The sequence below is a fragment of the Emys orbicularis genome, chromosome 7, assembly GCF_028017835.1.
Source record: "Emys orbicularis isolate rEmyOrb1 chromosome 7, rEmyOrb1.hap1, whole genome shotgun sequence".
Taxonomy (NCBI): Eukaryota; Metazoa; Chordata; order Testudines; family Emydidae; genus Emys; species Emys orbicularis.
The window spans coordinates 14899759-14920616 of NC_088689.1; the positions used below are offsets into that span (position 1 = coordinate 14899759).

Genomic DNA, 20858 nt, shown 5'->3' on the forward strand with positions numbered 1-20858 from the left:
GATGGGCACAACACAGATGAAATAGTTTAGGAAGATAGCAAAGTGCTGTCAGTTGAGAAGTTTTACCATTATTTTACAAATGTACTTTTGCTAATGCTATTTAGTCAATAATACAAGAAAATTTTATGTTTTGAAGTTAAAAATAACTTAGAGATTATGGGGCAAGTCTTTGGCTATAGGTGAAAGGCAGGCCATGCAAGTTGGGCCAAAGTGACATAAAACACTCACCTTGACGTTCCTGATGCTGGGACCACTATGTGCAGTGTTAGTCCTCCAGCATAAATAAGGCTTTGTCCACACTACGCACCTTTTAACAACACAGCTGTGCTACTACAGCTGTGCCGCTAAGAGGCACGCAGTGTAGCTGCTGTTTGTCGGCAGGAGAGAGCTCTCCTTCTGACAAAAAGCTTCCACTTCCAACGGGGCGGCAGGCAGGAGAGCACTCCTGCAGACAAAGCGCTGTTCACACCGGCGCTTTTCAACTGCAAAACTTTTGTCATTCGTGGGAGTGGTTTTTTCACACCCCTGAACGACAAAACTTTTGTTGTTCAGTTTCCAATGTAGATAAAGCCTTAAAGTAGCCCCTAGTCTGCTCTAATTTCTGCTGGCCATAAACAGCCTGAAAAGACCAAAAGAACAGCTGGATATTTGCAAAACATTGAGGAATCCTGGCCAACAACCTCTATCTATCCTCAGACCATGTCCCCTAAACTGGCAGTAGAGAGAAGAGGAACATGGGAGTTCCTTGATCATTGTGGAATCTCATGCGCTGGGGTGATCTTTCTGTGGCCAGTTATGCTTGCTTAACAGAAAGACTACACTCTTGGTATGGAGCAAAGGTGCTGCCCTTCACTGGAGGATGTGGAGGAACATATTTTAAAGAGGAAAACTTAAGAAATTGACTATTGGTGCTTTTCCTTTTGTTGTTGTTGCATCATAAACTCAGAAATTGAGGACAGATGGATATATTATACTGTATATATCCACCAAGAGGGAAAGAACCTTATCTCAAATCCTGCATGCAAAACTAGTTAAAGTTAGGAAACCAGGACCAGGTCACATAATACAACTAGAGATTACTCTTGGTTCACTTAAGCTTAATTAACCTGCAATTATGATTAAACTCAGGAAAAAAAATTCTTTCCAAATTAAATACAAAAATATATTACTTCCTAAATCTGCCCAAAGTTCTTATTATGTTAATATTAAAATTCATAAAGCAGCACTAAGTGGCCAGAAACATCTCTAACCTTGACGTTTTTTCAGAGGTAATAATAATCTGCAGCAAATGCAGGCCAGCCAAAAACCACTTAACTAATTAGTAGTTGCAGTCACCGAGAAAACATGAATCAACACTGTTATTACAAGTGGCACATTTGAGTGGCATCTAATTATGACTTGATGAGCACGATACTTGCATTATCAACATTACTACTGCATCCCATCAGGGACTAAAAGCTGCTGATGGCATTGACTGCGAGAAACTCCCACTCAATGGTACGGCAGCACCCAACAATCTCCTTGGCAGGGGCACCCTCACTAAATGACACGTTAAGCGTAATTACTGGTAGACATTGTAAATAAACAGGATTGGAAGTGAAAATTGTACCAAGTGCATAAGACACAATCTGACACATTGGAAGTGGCAGCCTTAATTGAGAGTTTCTTTGACTGCTCAAGATCATTTCAACTGCATTTCTCGGAGGACAGTGATTATAACTGTGGAGACAGACGGCATAATGGTATCAGCACTGCTGACAGAGCAGTGAATTAAATTGTATCTGCTGTTGTGTGAAAGCCTTGATGAGAGGTACAGATCCTTAGTGGTCTTATCATTATAACACAATGGTCATGTTGTCATCAACCTTGCTGGCTCCAATTGAAAAGAAATGATTGTGTGTTGAAGCTTTCCCCCCCACCACCACCTTCTATCTCTTGTGCTGAATAGAACCAATTTTCAGAGAGCTATGAAATCACGCAATAGGGCCTAAAATGCAGCTGCTTGGCATACAAACGGGGCCCCATTAAACTGGAATCACACACAATATGTGTTTATGCCAGGAGAACAAATAGAAGCTGAGTACAGGCCAAGTTTATTCACAGACACAAAGCCGGTGTAGCTCTTCATCAATATAATTGCCTTTTATATTGTCATTTAAATAATGGGCTCTATTATTGCCTTAAAATCCTAATATTCTTGGCATTTTATCACTATGTTTACAAGGTATGTTCTTTAAAAACGTGAAAGGAAGATAAAGGAAACCTATAAAATTTTACATCAAATATTACTTTGAATTTTAAGCCTTAACTACTTGACATTTTTGTCACATTCTGGTATTCACAGTATCATAACAAAAACCCAAACAGGCTGCGTTTTTTTCCACAGGAATTAGACTTCTTATTTAAGAATATCCTTGCCTTATGGAGCAATTATACAAGATCATTTGAGGATAGTAAAAGTTACCATTTTTTAGGTTCATTTTCTATAATGGTATTTGTGAACAATTACCAAAAAAAAATTAAATTAACTTAGTCTCACACTGTATATTTTTGTGTGTGCTTTCCATGTCCTGTATTTCTAATGGTCATCATGCATTGACACAAACCAGACATAACAGACCAAAATCCCATTGTAATGGTCCCTTATGAGGAGCTATTCCACTAGGATACTTACACTCCCATTAGCTGTGCTTTGTTACTTCCAGACACCATACAGTGTCAATAGAACCATTACCATAAAAGTGTAAAACTGATCTTGACATTTTTCACAGAATAAAATATGACTTGCTATAAAAATTACCAAGGGACATCGGTAATTTCTTTTCTTTTAGCAGCTTGACTCCCTTCCCACCAAAAAACTCCAGCTACTCAATTTACATGGGTATAATAGCTATTCAGTTTACATGTGTATAATTCCAGAATAACTCAGCTGAGGAGACAAAGCAGAATTTGGCTACTATCTTTTGAGCTCTTACTCTAAGTGTTAATATTCCCATTCAAATGCCTACTTACTTTTTTGAAACTCTTCAAGTTTTTTGACTGCCTCATCACGCTCTTGTTTAATTTTGTCGCACTGTACAGGGGAAGAGAAAACAGGAATTCAAGTAAAGCTGTGAACATGGTCATATAATTAATAATCTGTACAATATTAATGTAAAGCCATAGGAAAGAGGGTAAGGAGAGATAACGTATATGAACCTATAAAGCAAGTCTTTTTGCCCTCAGTCCCCCAAGATCTGTGGAGCATCTGTATTTAAAAGTTGTTGTCCAAGATGTTTCAAATCACAGCTGACAAAAAACCCTCTGGAGTTCAATCAGTTTTGTTACTAGTGTACTGTTACTGAAACAAGCACAGCTAGTCTGCAATTATTTTAGAAGTGTCACATTGACCGGTCCAGATGTTAGTAAATTCTATCATACATTTTACAATAATAGAAGTAACATTAATGGCATGGGAGATATACATTATATTTATCAGAGACGCCAACCGCTTTTTTGCACAGTGTCCTACATTTCTATACAAATATATATAGAATATCTGTATCTTGGGGGTTTATACTGCTGCCCATCACCACAGTATCTGAGTGCCTTCCGTGTAAACTCAACCGCAATGGTGAAGTCCATAGTGCACTACATAAAGTCTCTGGCACCTCTCCCTTTTTGGGATCAAAACTGTGTTTAGGATTGGTGTGTGAGAGGGGTGTTTTTGTGGGGTGTGTGTGTAGAAATAGGGGGTGCAACAGTTTTAGAGCAAAAGAGGTGTCGGTGTTCTCAGTGTCATTCTTATGATGGAAAGGCTTTTTCAAAGGAGAAGAATAAAATGAACACTTAATTGGTAACTTGCCTCTACAGCTTTCACAACTCCATATAATAGATATAATTCCAAGAAATAATGAGTATAGCTCACGTGACACATACTGTAAGTGATCATCCAAATCATGGAAAACACATTACTTTATGGGGAAGAATGACACCATTACAGAAAAATAGATCGTCATGAGATTTTTCCACATAACATACCTTACATACTCATGTAAGTAGGCAGTGTTCTTGTAGCTGTCTTGGTCCCAGCATATTAGAGACACAAGGTAGGTGGGTAATATTTTTTATTGGACCAACTCCTGTTGAAGAGAGAGACAAGCTTTCGAGCTTACACAGAGCTCTTCTTATTCCCGGACCTGAAGAAGAGCTCTGTGTAAGATCAAATGCTTATTTCTCTCATCAACAGCAGTTGGTCCAATAAAAATATTACCCACTCACCTTCTCTCTCTAATGCCCAGTGTAAGTACATTCTTTCTCACATGTAGTTATATAGGACCACAATAACTAGAGATGGAAGGGATCCACCAGATCAGTATCCTTACAGTGTAACTATATTTCCAGATTATACTTTCAACATTTCAGAAGTTCATGACAGGTTAAACAGTTTTTGATTTTTAAAAGAAAAAAAATCGTTATATTTATGTTTCTATTTTCAGTTTGCCCACTAGGGGCCCCACTTCCAGACAACTAGGAGAGGGGCCCACAGCAACAAAGGGCCTGATCCAAAGTCAGTCAAAGTCAACTGGAATCTTTCCATTGACTCCAATGGGTTTTGGATCAGGCCCTCAGACAGGACCTGCTCTTCAGCAGAAGGGGGTGCCACAGAGGATGTCTCCACCGCAGCTGGAAGCCAGGCCTCAGCAGAAGCTGCAGAAGCCACTTTGGGGGCATCCTATGGAAAACATGAGGAAGAGGAGCTGCACTGAGCAAGTGACTGCTTATCTCAGGGGTTCTCAGACTTTTGTACTGGTGACCCCTTTCACACAGCAAGCCTCTGAGTGCGACACCCCCCCCCCCCACATTAAAAACACTTTTTTATATATTTAACATAATTATAAATGCTGGAGGCAAAGCGGGGTTTGGGGTGGAGGCTGACAGCTCACGGCCCCCCATGTAATAACCTTGTGACCCCCTGAGGGGTCCCGACCCCCAGTTTGAGAACCCCTGGCCTATCTCAACATGTGAGGTGAAGGGAGTGTGAGTAGCTGTAAAGTGGGGAGAGGATCAGACACCTGTTGCGGCAGGGTCGGCTGCTGCTGAGGAGGGTAGTGAAGGCAGGAAGGGGATGGAGAAAGAAACCTGTAGTGATTGGCAGGGAGCTGGATGGGATTGGGAGCTTCTTACTGTAACTGCTGGGAGGAGGGATACAACCAGCTCCAAAGCAGCTAAAGAGGGAGAAACAGCCAGGGGGAAAAGGCTGAATGAAGCGCTGTCTCAGTACCTTCTGTCTTTTTATATATAACGACTGAATCTTTTCCCCAAAAAAGAAAGGAAGGGAGGGGAAAGCAGAGCGACACCTCAGTTTCCATTTACTAGGAATTAAACGAAGGTCTTGTTGCTTCCTCCCCTCCCTCTCAGTTTTCCCAGCAGGAAGCCTCTGTCCTACCTCACTGCTAGGAGAGGGGCCTGCACAAGGGAGGTGGAGAAACGCAAAATAAGATATAAAAATTACGCACTTAAAATTGTTGTTTCACTTGCCACTGTAGATCACCGCTATCTTAAAAAGGGATTCTCTGTGATCCACTTCCAGCTAGTGCTTAGTACTATAGAGCAGGGTAGGCAACCTATGGCACGCGTGCCAAAGGCGGCACGCAAGCTGATTTTCAGTGGCACTCACACTGCCCGGGTCCTGGCCACCGGTCCAGGGGGGCTCTGCATTTTAATTTCATTTTAAATAAAGCTTCTTAAACATTTTAAAAACTTTATTTACTTTACATACAACAATAGTTTAGTTATATATTATAGACTTAGAGAAAGAGACCTTCTAAAAACGTTAAAATGTATTACTGGCACATGAAACCTTAAATTAGAGTGATTAAATGAAGACTCAGCACACCACTTCTGAAAGGTTGCCGACCCCTGCTGTAGAGCAATGACATGGTGTACTGAGCCACCACACCTCACCCAAGAATCTCAAAGGGAGTTTTTCCAGCGAGTTCAATGGGCACTGGTTTGGATCCTTGGTGACTTGCCCAGGGTCATCTTGAATCACTGCCAGTCAAGAATAGGACCCAGAAAACCCAATGCTGTCCCTGGCCCTAACCACTAGATAAAACACCCTCCAAATCTCCTAGTAAAACATTTTGTTAAGATAATGTAACAACAAGGAAAGTTAATGACCCAGTCCTCCAGATCTTTACCCACATGGGTTGTCTTTGCACAAGCAGTCCCCGCTGAAGCCTCTTTAGGACTACTCACATGAATACGGATTAATTACATGACTAAGGCAAACACTTATGCACACGAGTAGTCTGACTGAAGGCAACGTGATTACTCACATGCACAGTTATTCGTATGTGTTTGCAGGATTAGGGCCTACAGGCTTGGCTCCTAACTTTCCAAACAATTTCCATTCTAAGTCATAATTTTCTCACACAATTTCATTTGCTGCTGTTATGCCTCAAGACAAAGACAAGGGGTTTTGCCATTGATTTCAGTGAGGGCAGCAGCGAGCACACTGACTTCAACCGTGCAATCAGATCTACACAGGAAGACCCTCCATCCGATCCCACCCCAGTCAAACTCCATTGAACTTACTATGAAGATCAGTCCATCCCATTTCTTAAAATGAGGGAAAAAAAGGGTCTTCTTTTACTTATACAAAAAGTAGAAATAAAAGTTGCAAATAAACATGGACATCTCAGAAAACAACATTTTCAGCTCAAGAAACAATTAATATTAATAAGTGATAACAATGCAGTTGCTTATCACAATTTAAACAAACCAATCAACCTTGCATTTAAAAGAAGAAAATGAATAGTTAAGGACATCAAATCTAGAACTGCCAGTTGCTCCCAAAACCATTATTCTTTCTCCAGTGTTAGCAAAATATAAAACACAATAAATAATCCTGTTGAAAGAGAAACTTTCAAAGTATATACTTTATGTTCACATCAATAATCACACTGATCGGCATCAAATGCAAGAACACATGTACATAGCATAACCATTCATTTGAAAAGTGTGTCATTGATTTAAAATACATATAAAACTTTCTTGTGAAACAGTAATTGTAAGTACTTTACCAAACCTTCTGCTGTCAGTATTAAATAACAATTCCCATTTAGCAGTAGTCTTTAAAAGAGAAATGTTTAGATACCAAAATCAAAAATGGGTACATAAGAAATCACCAACATCCATGGGTCTGAGGTAAGTCTTCTTTGCTGTGATAAAATATGAATTTAAGACAGCTGTGTTTATGATGTCAGTAGCGTAATATTTATAGTGTCCTTACTTGGGTTTTTTATTAAGTAATGCAACAGATTATTATTATTGTTATTTTATAATTGTCACTTAACAACTCAATCTGAATTTCTTAGCAAGCAAACAGAAATCTGTTGATATTTTTAAGAACTAGATCCTTTTAGTTCAGTTTACTGAATTAGTTTTATATTAATTTCTCTCCAGGACCTGATCTTTCAAGAGCTGGTACATGTAAGGATCATGCTCGAGAGACTTGGCAACTGGCTAGTACTAAAGTTTAGATTTCTGCCTTCTGGTTATTCAAGTTACTAAGCAATTCTTCAGTAGCAATTAGCAGATCCTCTAGCTGCCTGCAAGTCTAGAGCTGTGGAAGGTCAAAGGCCTTCTGTTTTTCTGAAATTTCAGTACTCCTAGCTGGTAGCCATGGAATCTGCCAGCCAGCATTCCATTTTTAAAGAAAAGATCATTTCTAATGTAGCTGACTTCTTACAAGAGGAAATACGTGAATACTGAAGCTATCCATGCAGTATAGTATTGGACATGTTGGGAGAGGGATGGAAGACTTCAAAATTGACCAGCATTGTGGGTCAGCATAGCACAAAAACTGTCATTGCCTATTCTACACTCTGATCCTGCAATGTGACGAGTTTAAGTGGTTGCCTGCACCCGCGTCGAGCTCCACTGACTTAAATGAGACGCTGCATGGACACATGAGCCCACCCGGCAAACCACACTGGAAGTCTGGAGCCCTAGGGTGTAATCTGAGCTGCACTGATGTCAGTAGGAATTTTGCATTGATTTGAACGAAGCCAGAATTTCACCCCTAGATCCTTGCAACTGGCTCAGTTATCCAGCTATGGGTCTGATCCTGCACCCGCTGACATCAATGGCAAAGCTCCCATTAACTGCAATGGTTCAAGATCAGGCCCTAGGTGAGAAAAGACGACTTATTTTTCACTTAAAACAAGAGAACAGTCTTTCTGAGCCAAGTATTAGATAGAATGGCTTAATACATTTTAACTCATCTAAATAATCATGGGAGTTTATTTATCCTAGATGTCTGGCTGCATCAAAGTTTACTTAGTCATCGTACAGTGAATTAAGCCACTTCCACTGCTTAGCCAAAAATTCCTTTTTTCTTGACATGGTCATTTTATGAAGAACTTTAAAATGTTACAATTTTAGTGAAAATATCAAATTAAAAATTAAGTATTGTCCAAGAAGGAATCACATGGCATTTGCCACATTCAACGTAAAGAGAAAGAGGCATGCCATCAACATAGGGATCCTTCTTCTTTGTTTCTAGACAGACGGTTGCTAATAGGAAATTCATTTTCAAACAGCCAAGTAATTACTTTCCTTTTCCCACTACAGTACCATGTGCCATTTGGTCTCAAAGAAACTGCATATATACAGCAAACACAATGAAAACATACAGTTTCCCTTTTTAAAAAAAGGTTTTACTGAAATTTAAAGTACTCCAAATTAACAATCCCTGCTCTGTGAAAGCCACGCAAGGAAAGGGAAATTAACAATACCAAACAGTATCAGAGATACTGTATTACATATACTGTTTCTTGAAAGGTATCTGTCTCATTCCCTTTTCTACTGGCAGGGTGACAAAACACTGCCCATGCTGATGCACAAAAGTAGTTCCTGTATGATTATCTATAGCAAGTATTCATAAATATTTATTCATTCCCTGACTTTGAATGCTTCAGTGCTGCATATTAAGTGTCTATGGAGTGGGGGTTAGGTTGACTGTTAAATTACCTTGACATCTTTAGTTCTATTTTGGTTTTGTTTTTTAAATAAAAAGGTGACCTGAAAAGGAAAATAATCAGGGCTGTGCCTTTTTTACTCCATTAAGAGGTGTAAACCAGGCTGGAAAGGAATTTTTTTGAGGAAGAAGGGGGGGGGGGGGGAACAGATTATTTGATTTTACCTTAAAATATTAGGAATGTCAGTGTTATTTTGCTGGATAACTCACTGGAGATCTCAATGCTGATTGTGTACTTCCTCACACCTTAATAGGATGGGAGAGGGGGAATTGTTGAATTTTTGACTAAGATATCTTTTCTCCTATTACTTGGGTGCTTGAGTTTTAAAATGTTAGCCAAAAAGTGTTTTAAATAGCCTGACTTAAAACCACTTCCTCTCTCAATCAGGTTTTCCCTGGTGTCTCCAACATCATGATCTAGTTCTTCATAGAATCTTCCAGGGGAAAACAGGATAGACAAGACCTTAATTTCCAATATAAAACCAAGCAGGAAAGAACCTTAACACAAAACAAAAGTCTTTCAGGCCTTCTTTCTATATTAAAGATGTACAAAGGGCACAGATCTAGTTTTCATTTTTCTTTTCAGGTTACTTTTGAACATAGCTGTTTGTTGTGTGATGAACTCTGCTTGAATTTCTAATATATACTAAATTCCTTTTTCCAAGAAAGAAAAATATCTAGCACGGCATCTTCCATATTCACAAAAAATGTACATCTTCATTTAGGGAAAATGGCCAATAAACTGTGGTAGAAGCACATACACTACTACCTAGCTTTTATATAGTGCTTTCCAGATGCAGGTCTCAAAGCAAAGTAGTTATCTGTCATTATCTCCATTCTACAAATGGGCAGAGATGCAGAGGGGTGAAGCAACTTTCTCAAGGTCACAGTGAGAGAATGGCACAGCAAAGAACAGCAATCAGAACTCCTGACTTCAAGTTCTATGCCCGGTCCACTGGACCAGTGGTTCTCAACCACGGGTCTGGGGTCTCCTGGGGGGCAGCGAGCAGGTTTCAGGAGGGCCTCCAAGTAGAGCCAGCATTAGACTAGCTGGGGCCCAGGCAGAAAGCCAAAACCCCACTGCATGGGGCTGAAGCCTGGGGCCCCGAGTCCCGCCACACGGGGCTGAAGCCTGAGCAATGTAGCTTTGCAGGGACCCCTGTGATGTGGGGCCCCTGGCAATTGCCCTGCTGGCTACCCCCTAACACTGGCCCTGGCTTTTATCTGCAGAAAACCAGTTATTGTGGCATAGGTGGGCTGTGGAGTTTTTCCTTCTGAGCCCTCTCCTCCAACATGCTATTAAAAAGGTTGAGAACCTCTGCACTGGACCCTGCTTTCTCCCATTCTCGCTAAGAGCTTGATGCGGCAAAGTCCGGAGCATTTTTACCTTTATCCTGCAAAGAACATAAGCACATGCATAACTTTAAGCATATAAGCAGCCCCGTTAAAATAAAGTTAAATGTGTTTAGGTGTTTTGCAGAATCAGGACCACAATGCTCAGCACTAGAGCTAGGCAAAAAAAGTCATCAAAAACCAAATTAATTTTTACTTTTTGGGGCAATTCTGAATAATTATATTTATTTTTTTGCAAAAAAATTCATTTTATTGGGGGGAAGGGAAGGAGGAAACCTTTGACAAAAAATGTTGATCAGTCCTGCTGGAAGCTCTATGAAGGCAGATATAGAATCATAGAATATCAGGGTTGGAAGGGACCTCAGGAGATCATCTAGTCCAACCCCCTGCTCAAAGCAGGACCAAACCCCAGACAGATTTTTGCCCCAGATCCCAAAATGGCCTCCTCAAGGATTGAACTCACAACCCTGGGTTTAGTAGGCCAATGCTCAAACCACTGAGAACTTTCACTGTTTGCCCACACTCTCCCCACCCCCGCAGCTACTTCCCACACTTTCTTTTATTGCAGATATCCACAATAAAACTACTTCCTCATTTACATGGTACATTTACTGAATGGCAAAAACACCACCACACTCCACTTCATTTTAACTAATCAGGTCCCCCCACCCCGCAGTCGGCTGTTCATCCGCACGTAGTCCAGGTTCACGATTTCCCACCACTTGGAGAGTCACAGGCACCTCTGCAGAAGCCTGAAGCACACGTCCCTCCTCCTCAGCCAGCCCAGACTGAGCTGGGCTGCCTCCTTTTATCTGTCCCTTCCACCTGGACCATGCGCAGCAGGGGTAAGGGGTCGTGGTCTCCAGGCTCCACAGTGATTAGTCAGGCCCCGTTAGCCCAGTGCGGGGTTGGTCTACACAGGCCAGGCACAGAGCCTCCCAGCCCGGGTTGACACATTATGGGTAGTGGGGCTTGCCCCAACACTCTAAAAATAGCTGTGGCTTGGGCTGGAGCTCGGGGATCTGAAGTTTAGGGAGGATGAGCTTCAGAGCCTGAGCAGCAAACTTGGTGCACTCCCAGAGTCACTGGCTGAGATTTCGAAACCAACTAGGTGATTTAGCAACTAACAATTTCCATTGAAAGGCCACAGAGCCCTCAACTGATCTCAGTGGAAGTAGCGGGGCTAAATCCCTGAGTCACTTGGGAATTTCCAATGATTCTGAGACCTCCATTGCTTTACTTCTTACTTTAAGAAGTCCAATCCTGCAGTTCTGACTTGTCCATATGAAGTCCAGGGGAGTTTCACCTTCATCAAGGCTATAGGATCAGGCTCATCTATAATCTTTAATTCCAGTAAAATGAATTAAAAATCTGGAGGGGTGACTGATTTCAAAGGCTTTTTTTTTTAATTGCATTCCTACATTCACAATATATTTTTAGATTTTTTTTTAAATAATATGCATTTCATAAACGGTTCTGACAAATGAGATTCAGACCTAGGAGAAGCAGATACTTTTGAATGATTTACTTGGTCTACATTCATATTTAAACCACTTTTACACTGGGTGCTGCTGCACCCAACGTTAAAAACGTACATAATTTTCTAATGTAGACAAGGCTTGGCTGTGTGATCATTGGGATTTAAATTTACAGTTCAGGTATTGGAGGCATAAGGCCAAGAAGGATCTTCCTACATCCTTGAGGCACATGTTTGTCTCACAACAATCATACACATCGCTGTATGTTATTCTTCACCTCTAGCGTACAGTTAGCCTTCAGCTGCTACAACAGACAATAAAATTCCCCTCGATATACTTTGACTCAGCTGAAGTCAGTAGACAAACAAAGACTTCCAATATCTAGTACATTAGGTGTTAAGGAAACATATTGCAGAGTACAAACCTCCTCTTTCTTTTTGTTGTTTGCTGCTCTAAGATCTTCATATTCACCAATAGCTACAAAAAAGAATAAAAAACAAGATTAACATATTTTAGTAGTACACTCATGGCCTGATTCCATAGCTGCTCCATGCACAGAAATCCCATTGACTTTCATATTCATTCATTTTAAAGCTATCACGGTTATCTAATCCAGGGGTGGCCAACCTATGGCTCCGAAGCCACATGCGACTCTTCAGAAGTCAATATGCGGCTCCTTGTACAGGCACAAACTCCGAGCTGGAGCTACAGGCGCCAACTTTCCAATGTGCCTGGGGGTGCTCACTGCTCAACCCCTGGCTCTGCCAGAGGCCCTGCCCCCACTCCACCCTTTCCCACCCCCTCCTCTGAGCCTGCCATACCCTCGCTTCTCCCCATCCACCCCCCAGAGCCTCCTGCATGCCACGAAACAGCTGATCGGGAGGTGCAGGGAGGGAGGGGGAGGCGTTGCCGGTGGGCAGGAGGCTCTGGGAGCGGCGGGGGGTGTGTGAAACTGATGAGGGGCTGCTAACATATTACTGTGGCTCTTTGGAAATGTACATTGGTAAATTCTGGCTCCTTCTCAGGCTCAGGTTGGCCACCCCTGAAATCTAACCTCCTAGGTTACACAGGCCAGAGACTTTTACCTAATAACTCCTGCCTTAAACCCAATAATGTGTGGTTGAACTAGAGCATCTCTTTAGACTTCAGGAATCTGTGGAGTGTCTGCAGAAGAAGATGTGTCCTAAAGATCAATCAACTTCTTCAACCAACAGGGAGTTAGACAGAATCATAGTGACAGGGATTCATGGTTTTAAATCCAAATTAGAACAGATTATGGATCAGATATTGTTTTAGTGCTGGTGTCTCATGAATCATCCTATCCGAGATACTTTTATGGCTCCCATTACTGTAATCTCGGAGTACCTCACAATCTTTAATGTATTTATCTTCACAACACTACTGTGAGGTAGGGAAGTTCTATTAGCCACATTTCACAGATGGGGAATGGAGTCAGGGAGAGCCTAACTTCCACTGATTTAAATTGGGAGTTGGACACAAATACCTTTAAAAATCTGACCCTTAGTGAGTTTCCCAGGGTCACACAGGAAGTCAGTGAAGAGGGTGGGCATAGAACCTGGTCTTCAGAGTCTCAAGAGAGAGCCCAAACCACTGGACCATCCTTCCATCCCAATCATGAATGTAGTACATTACCGGAGAAATAGGAATTCCAGCTTCCATTTTATTGTAAAAAGCCTTTGCTTTATACATCTATTTATAAACAACATTTGTTTGCTCAACCTGCTGTGCACACAACTTTGCTGAATAGTTGCTTAACCTCAATGCAATGACCACTGTCTTCTTTGACCTATTCCCACCCCACAGTTTTGTTGTCCCTTCATTGTGTCATATGTGACATTACATATTTTGGTCTTCAGGACAGGGACCATGTGCAATTTATCTGTCTTCTGAGGTACTGTGGACACTTTGTGGAAATAAATTAAAGAATACAAAAAGAAATATGGTGTAACTCTCGAGAGGGATGCATCATTAAACACAGCAACCAGAGTATTTGATTATTCTAGCCATTGTTCCCACCTTACCCACTTAACCACTCAGTATCTGTCACTATCTTTTCTTTTTGTCTTTACAAGAAAGTGGCACTGGTTTAACTTAAGGTGATATTTTTAAACTGATATAGTTAATCTGGGGCAAAAGGCTCTGTGTGTCTGTTTAAACCAGATTTATTTCAGTTTGCCTTAGGCTACGTCTTCACTACCCGCCTGAATCGGCGGGTAGAAATCGATCTCTCGGGGATCGAATTATCGCGTCTCGTAGGGACGCGACAATCGATCCCCGAATCGATGCTTGTACTCTACCAGCGCAGGTAGGAGTAAGTGCCATCGACGGGGGAGCTGCGGAGGTCGATTTGCTGCCGTCCTCACAGCGGGGTAAGTCAGCTCGGATACGTCGAATTCAGCTACACTATTCGCGTAGCTGAATTTGCATATCTTAAATCAACCAACCCCACCCACCCCCCATAGTGAAGACGTAGCCTATGTCAATTAGGAATGGTGTTTAAAACAAAATAAGGGTGTCCACACCGCTTTTTGCACCAGTTTAACTAAACTGGTTTAAAAACCAATTTAAGTTAAATTGATGCAACTATCTCTTGTAAACAAGCCCAAGATGGTAAACTCGTTGGCAGTCTGCAAGAGTGTTTTTCTATCTAAGGTACTTATATATACACCCTCTGTCCCCACTACTGTCTTATCTAAGCACTTGTCAATTCTTTTTAATGTATCTATCTTTATAACGTTCCAGTGAGGTAGGGAAGTGCTATTATCCCCATTTTACAGATGGGTAACTGAGGCACGGGGACTTACCCAAGGTCACACAGGAAGTCTGTGGCAGAGCAAGGAACTGAATCCAGGTCTCTCAAGTTCTAGGCCAGGGCCCTAGTGACTGGAGCATCTTGCCTCTGTGTGTCTGCAGATTAGCTAACTGGAATCAGTAAGAGCTGATTGGCCATATCAACTGCAAAAGGTAATTCAAGGATGCTGGTCTCCTTAAAAGTAGCTTAAGCTATGTCTACACTGCAGGCAGGAGGTGCCACTGCAGCACGTGTGCACAAACACAAGCTAGCACTGATCTAGCTAACCCATTAAAAACTAGTAGCCACAATAGTTCAGGCAGCTACATGGGATAGCCACCCAAGTACAATCCTGCGCAGGTTACGTACTCTGACAACTAGTCTGTGCCACTGGGGCTACACTGCTATTTTTAGCAAGCTAGCTCACCCAAAGCTAGTTCAGGTATGCGTACATGCACTGCAATCACACCTGCCAACTGCAATGTAGACACGCTCTTTGTTAGCCATTTACACGAGCAGCTGATGAGAACATGTGGCGAAAACGAATGCTCTGGGCTACTAGAACAATGAATCTACCTCCATTTCCTAACAGGTTCTCACCCTCACACCTTTGCTTGGCTGCAAACAGTGGCTACCCCAAAACCACAGTGTCTGTACAGAGCCACCCAGGGCTTTCAAGGAGAAAAGCACAACAAAACCGCTGAAAACGTGACCACAAACCACATGCAAACTCACCAGATAGCTGCAGATCTGACAGATAAGGAAACTATATGGGAAAAATATACACACAGAGGAAACAGAGCAATAAAATTCTCTCTTAGGGAATTTAAAAATTAATTGCCACTAGCTAATATTCTCTTTATAAGAAATTTCTGGGTTTACTTTATGACCATGAAAGAAGAGGTTTGTAATCTCACTAGACCCCAGCCACAGATGTGAAAATAAAGGTTCTTGTTGTCTTAGTAGGTATAGCTGTTTGGAAAATGCTAACGGTTTCTAGGTATATTTAAGGATAATGCAAACTAGGTACGTAGGACTTAAAATGACTGGATACACAAACCAGTTTTAAGCCTGGAATTCCTACTGCGTTCCATCCTACTGTTTTGTTAGCCCCATACACAAAATCAATCAATCAAGAACTGTCAGGCCATGATCTTTTATTGTCAAGAAGTTGCCCCCTTTTCCCTGTTTGAATACACCTGACATGGACTCAGAAGAACCTTGTTTCATATTAAGATCTCTGTTAACATTATATGGATGACAGCTTCCAGAGGACACATGTAGGCCCCTTTTAGGGAATCTTTAGGTGAAGCATTCTTAATAAATCTCTTCCCTAAAGTAGCTCAACAGTACAAGCTTTCTTTAGAAGTGACTTCACAAAAGTTTTAAAAAGTGGATCTATGCTGTGAATCAGATTCTTGGTTAGAGTGGAACAAGGGTGGCCCTTAACAAGTATCCGATGAAAGATGCAACAACCTTTTTCTTGTGGAGCCTTCATGCAGATTTTTGTTTTTTAAGCGTCACGTATAAAGTCCATACTGTATGCACTTGGATACCAAACAAAGTTCAGTGGCATCCCTAATTCAAGTTAGCCAGGATCAGATGTCTACAAGATTCACTTAACTCTAAAATTCCACGTGTCACTGATAATCATCTTCTTATAATTCAACAATGTATTGGGTAAACACATGACAATTAATAATAGTACTATATACTTATGTAGCACTTTGTTTAAAGTCCTGTACAGATATTAATGACAAGCAGGCAGAGAATAGATTATAGATGGAGAACAGAAACAGAATGGTGAAGTGATTTGCCCAAACCCTCATGTTAGTCAGTGGCAGATCCAGGATTTTATTCTAGCCTATTAAAGTTCTTCTACTATATCCATCATTGTGGTACCTGAGCCTTTCAAGAGTTCCTGGCTCCCAGCCCTGTGCTATTTCATCCTGATCATACCAAATGTGAATTAGTGTAAAGTAGAACATCACTAGTCTGCACAAAGAAACTGGTGCTCTCTTCCCAGTAAAGCGTCACATTATGAACAACCGTGGTCAGAAGAGGGAAAAAGTGGTGATGCTCTACCCAAACTATTCCCATAAAATTCTAAAATAGCTGAATGAAAGACTCAGCAGTGTAACATCTTATCACTGTATACTGTCTATATTGTAAACATTAACTTTCAGAATAACCACCTCACATCGTTTTTATGTATAATAGGGATATATCACACTTCTCATAGTTACTGTCATTCTGATTTCAGTTATACTAATGTAAATAAGGATTAGCTAATTTAAGTCAATGGACTTAAATTAGTGTAAAAATCAGTGAGATCAGAATGATGCCTACTGTTCCTGGCTAGCTGTTTGCAGACTCAGGAACACATGACTGCTTTGGTTCAAGTCTGCAAAAATACCATGGGGCCACCAGAAGAGTGCTGATATGCTGGCTCACCACCACCCTGCTGAAAACACCTCCCCCAACTCTATTATTATTATTTAAAATATTCAAGTCACAAATTATCAAAATGATTGAACAAAGTACATTCTGTGCCTACACACTGATACCATGTTCACTTGGTCCCAAAATTCAATTGTTCACAATGAATCCCCCCGGAAACGTTTATTAGCGAGGTTCTGCTAGGCTGAACTTTAGCAAACAACTAAAGCAAAAGACAAAAATATAAATGTAGAGGGTCACTGTTTTACTGATAATGAGGTTAAAGATACATTTTCCCTGGAACTGGGTGCGCTAACAGCAGATCATTATTTGATATTAATTTATTACACAAATGCTACAAGTGGATTTATTACTGAAACAATGTCATAAAAGCAGAAGTATGCGATGATGAATTTGCTTTACAGTTAACGTTAGACAGACACGCCTATGCAAATTATATAAAAACTGCTCTAGTAGTGCTCTCTATATCACCCTTTTTTGCAGTTGCATATAACTTTTTGAAATGTTCACCTTTTGGGCCAAACATTTCCATGCTTAATCTCAGCCTACAGGTGTAATATTTTCTGTTTGAGCAAACTCCATTCAGCTGATTTTGAATAGATGAAAAATCCCCATTTTAATGTTAAGACTCTTTCTCCCTCCCCAACTCTTGGACAGTTTGCAGTTTTCTGGGTTAAAAAAGTCTTTATTGACAACTAGGTGTGTATAGGGGTTGGGGGAGATTGGTTATAAATTCACTTTCATGTGTGGGTGGTAATAACTTGTGCTAGTACCATTTACCATCATAGCCAACGTCACTATGGACTGAAGGTTCCCTTTGTAGAGTCAGATACTCAGCTGGTGTAAATCAGCGTGGTCCCATTGACTTCAGAGGAGCTACACAGAATTACCTCAAGTAGGGATCAGCCCACATGATCTGACATGCTCTTAATTCTCCAGCAGGAGGGAGCCTCTCTCTAATTTATAAAGCCCCTAGCACATCTTAATGCTCAGAAGACAGAAAACGCAATAGTATTTGTATTGTATACAAAATGGTAGTAACTTTAATTCTGTCCCCTTTTAAATATGCATAATAATGCAGCCTTTAATTACCTAATACCTCAAAAATATTATCCTATTTTTTTCTTGCAATCTTTAGATGCACTAATGCAAGTTGCTCCATGAATGCCAGACAGACACCATATAGAACATACACAGTAAAACGTACTCAGACAATATGAAGTTATAATAAAGGAAAGCATTATGTGTTGACAAACGCAAACATGTACAACCCTAATTCTAAGTGGTCAGTCCTGCAAGAGGCACCCAACAGAGTCAATAGGAATCTTGAGGGTTGGACCTTGCAGGAGTGAAACCTATGTCACTATTAGCGGTGTTTCATTCATTTAACCTTACTCTAAATATTTTATTAGTATCTCGTACAATAAGACGTTTCCTACATGGAAACACATACATTATTTCAGCTTACAGAAAAATTCAGTTTCCAGTTTATTTGATTGTGAAGTTTGAAATATACTGAGAGCTTAGAAATTAACAGGGTACAAGTATTGTATACAACAAATTCTTGTGTGAAATAAAAAAAAACATATTCTACAATATTTCACACGTCAGTGAAAGTAATATTTGATCTTTAAGGATGTTTGAGGATATGTCACATGAAAAACAAGCCAGCTAAACTTATACACAGACACAGTAAAACAGGAATCATAAGCCATATAAGCTGTTAATGCAACTTATCATATTCCTCTGAGACAGCTTGCAAGACATACCACTGAACAACAATTGTTACAGTGCAGTGTCCAAAGAAAACAAATAACCTAGTTAAGTGTACTATGCATACATGATCATAAATCAGAAAAGAAGTTATATGGGCAGTCTAAGCCAATGAAGATCTTCTAGTATGGTAAGCAATCAATAAAATATTATATTACATACAAAGAGCAACATTGAAAATGTTAAGGTTCCTATGGCCTATTTAAGGATGCACCAGCAACCTTATTCTGGCATTTCCTTACTTCTGAGTGCTAGACTTTGCAACCTTACATTCCTTTAATGTATTTTTGGTATGTAATTTTCTAGATTTAAAAAAAACAAAGCAAACTGAAACAGAAATTCTACCATGTGGAACCATATTGATTCCCACATGGTTCATCAGCAGAGTTAGAATCTTTAGGTCCACACCACAGACCTCTGCCACTTGAACTAATAGAGTAACTGACGGCAATAGTAGGCTGTCACCCTCTGTGTAGGCTAGCACTGGCAGGGGGATGAGACACTTTGCAAGTGGGTTTTATAGCTATTTGCTGACAGAAATGGAATACAGAGACTCTGGAATCCTGGGTTCTATTCCAGGTTCTGAGAGGAGTGTGCTCAAGCGGTTACAGACCCTTCTGCACATTCCCCTCTAAGCCTGCCCCCACCCTATCCTCATCCAAATCTCCACTCCCCACTCTTGGCTACACATGACAGTCCCAGCCCCCTACCTCACCATTTCCACTCTTCCCCCTCACCAGCCTGCTTGGGCCTGGCTTAGAGTTGCTAGGTGTCGGGTTTTCAAAAAAGGACCCTGGCGGCTCCAGTCAGCACAACTGACCGGGCCGTTAAAAGTCCGGTTGGAGCGGAGCCGGCTAGCTCCTTACCTGGCTCCGCGCAGCTCCTCGGAAGCAGCGACATGTCCCTTGGCTCCTAGGTGTAGGGATGGCCACGGGGGCTCCACATGTTGCCCCTGCACCGAGCTCTGGCTCCGCAGATCCCATTCGCCGGGAACCACGGCCAATGGGAGCTGCAGGGCCGGCGCCTGTGGGTGGAGGCAGTGCACCTAGAAGCGAGAGGGAGACATCGCCTAGGAGCGAGAGGGAGATGTCGACGCTTCCAAGAAGCTACCCAAGATAAGTGTCACCTGGCGCCCGCACTCTGCCCCGTGCCCCAATCCCCTGCCCCAGCCCTGAACCTCCTCCTGCGCCCCAACCCTCTGCCCCAGCTCAGAACCCCCTCCCGCATTCCGCACCCCTCGACCCCAGCCCAGAGCCCCCTCCTGCACTCCAAGCCCCTCATCCCTGGCCCCATCCCAAAGCCCACACCCCCAGATGGAGACAGAGCCCCCCCTGCACCAACCCAGAGCTCCCCTCTCGCATCATGAACCCCTCATTTCTGGCCCCACCCAAGAGCCCACACCCCCAGCCCAGAGCCTGTATCCTCTCCCACAGCCTGAAGCCCCCTCCCACAACCTGGAGCCCTTGGTCCCACATCCCAGGCTCCTCCTACACCCCAAACCCCTCATCCCCAGCCCAAAGCCTGCACCCCCAGCTGGAGCACTCACCCCCTCCCACACCCCAACCCCCTGCCCCAGCCCAGTGAAAATGAGTGAGTAAGGTGGGGGACAGCGAGCAACGGAGCGAGGGGGGGGATGGAGTGAGCAGGGGTGGGGCCTCAGAGAAGGGGAGGGGCAGAGGGCGGGGCAAGGGTGCTCTGTTTTTTGTGATTAGAAAGTTGGCAACCCTGATTCTGACTTCAAATCAGACTGTTTTCTCCTTTCAGCCTGTGTGCTAGTATGGGATGCAACAGGAGCACAGGAGACAAAGTCTCCCTCAGTTCCTGTGCCTGGCACCACATCAGTCCCGGATGAATGGAAGGAGCAATTGCAGGAAGAGTTCTTCTCAGTCCCTGGCGCCCCAGGATGAAGAACACTCAGTACCAATGAAATCTTCAATGACTCTACGCGTCAAATTCC

At 42.0% G+C, this 20858-nt stretch overlaps 1 protein-coding gene across 1 annotated transcript in view; it reads right to left on the reverse strand.

Moving 5' to 3' along the window:
- SHTN1 (shootin 1) overlaps positions 1–12328 on the reverse strand; it is a 75440-nt gene extending 63112 nt beyond the window's left edge. The window contains exons 1-2 of the mRNA XM_065408126.1: positions 12281–12328; positions 3013–3073 (exon numbers count right to left, since the gene is read on the reverse strand). The gene's annotated coding sequence lies outside the window, so the exon portion shown is untranslated. The remainder of the gene's footprint in view (positions 1–3012; positions 3074–12280) is intronic.
- Positions 12329–20858: the final 8530 nt, after the last annotated feature.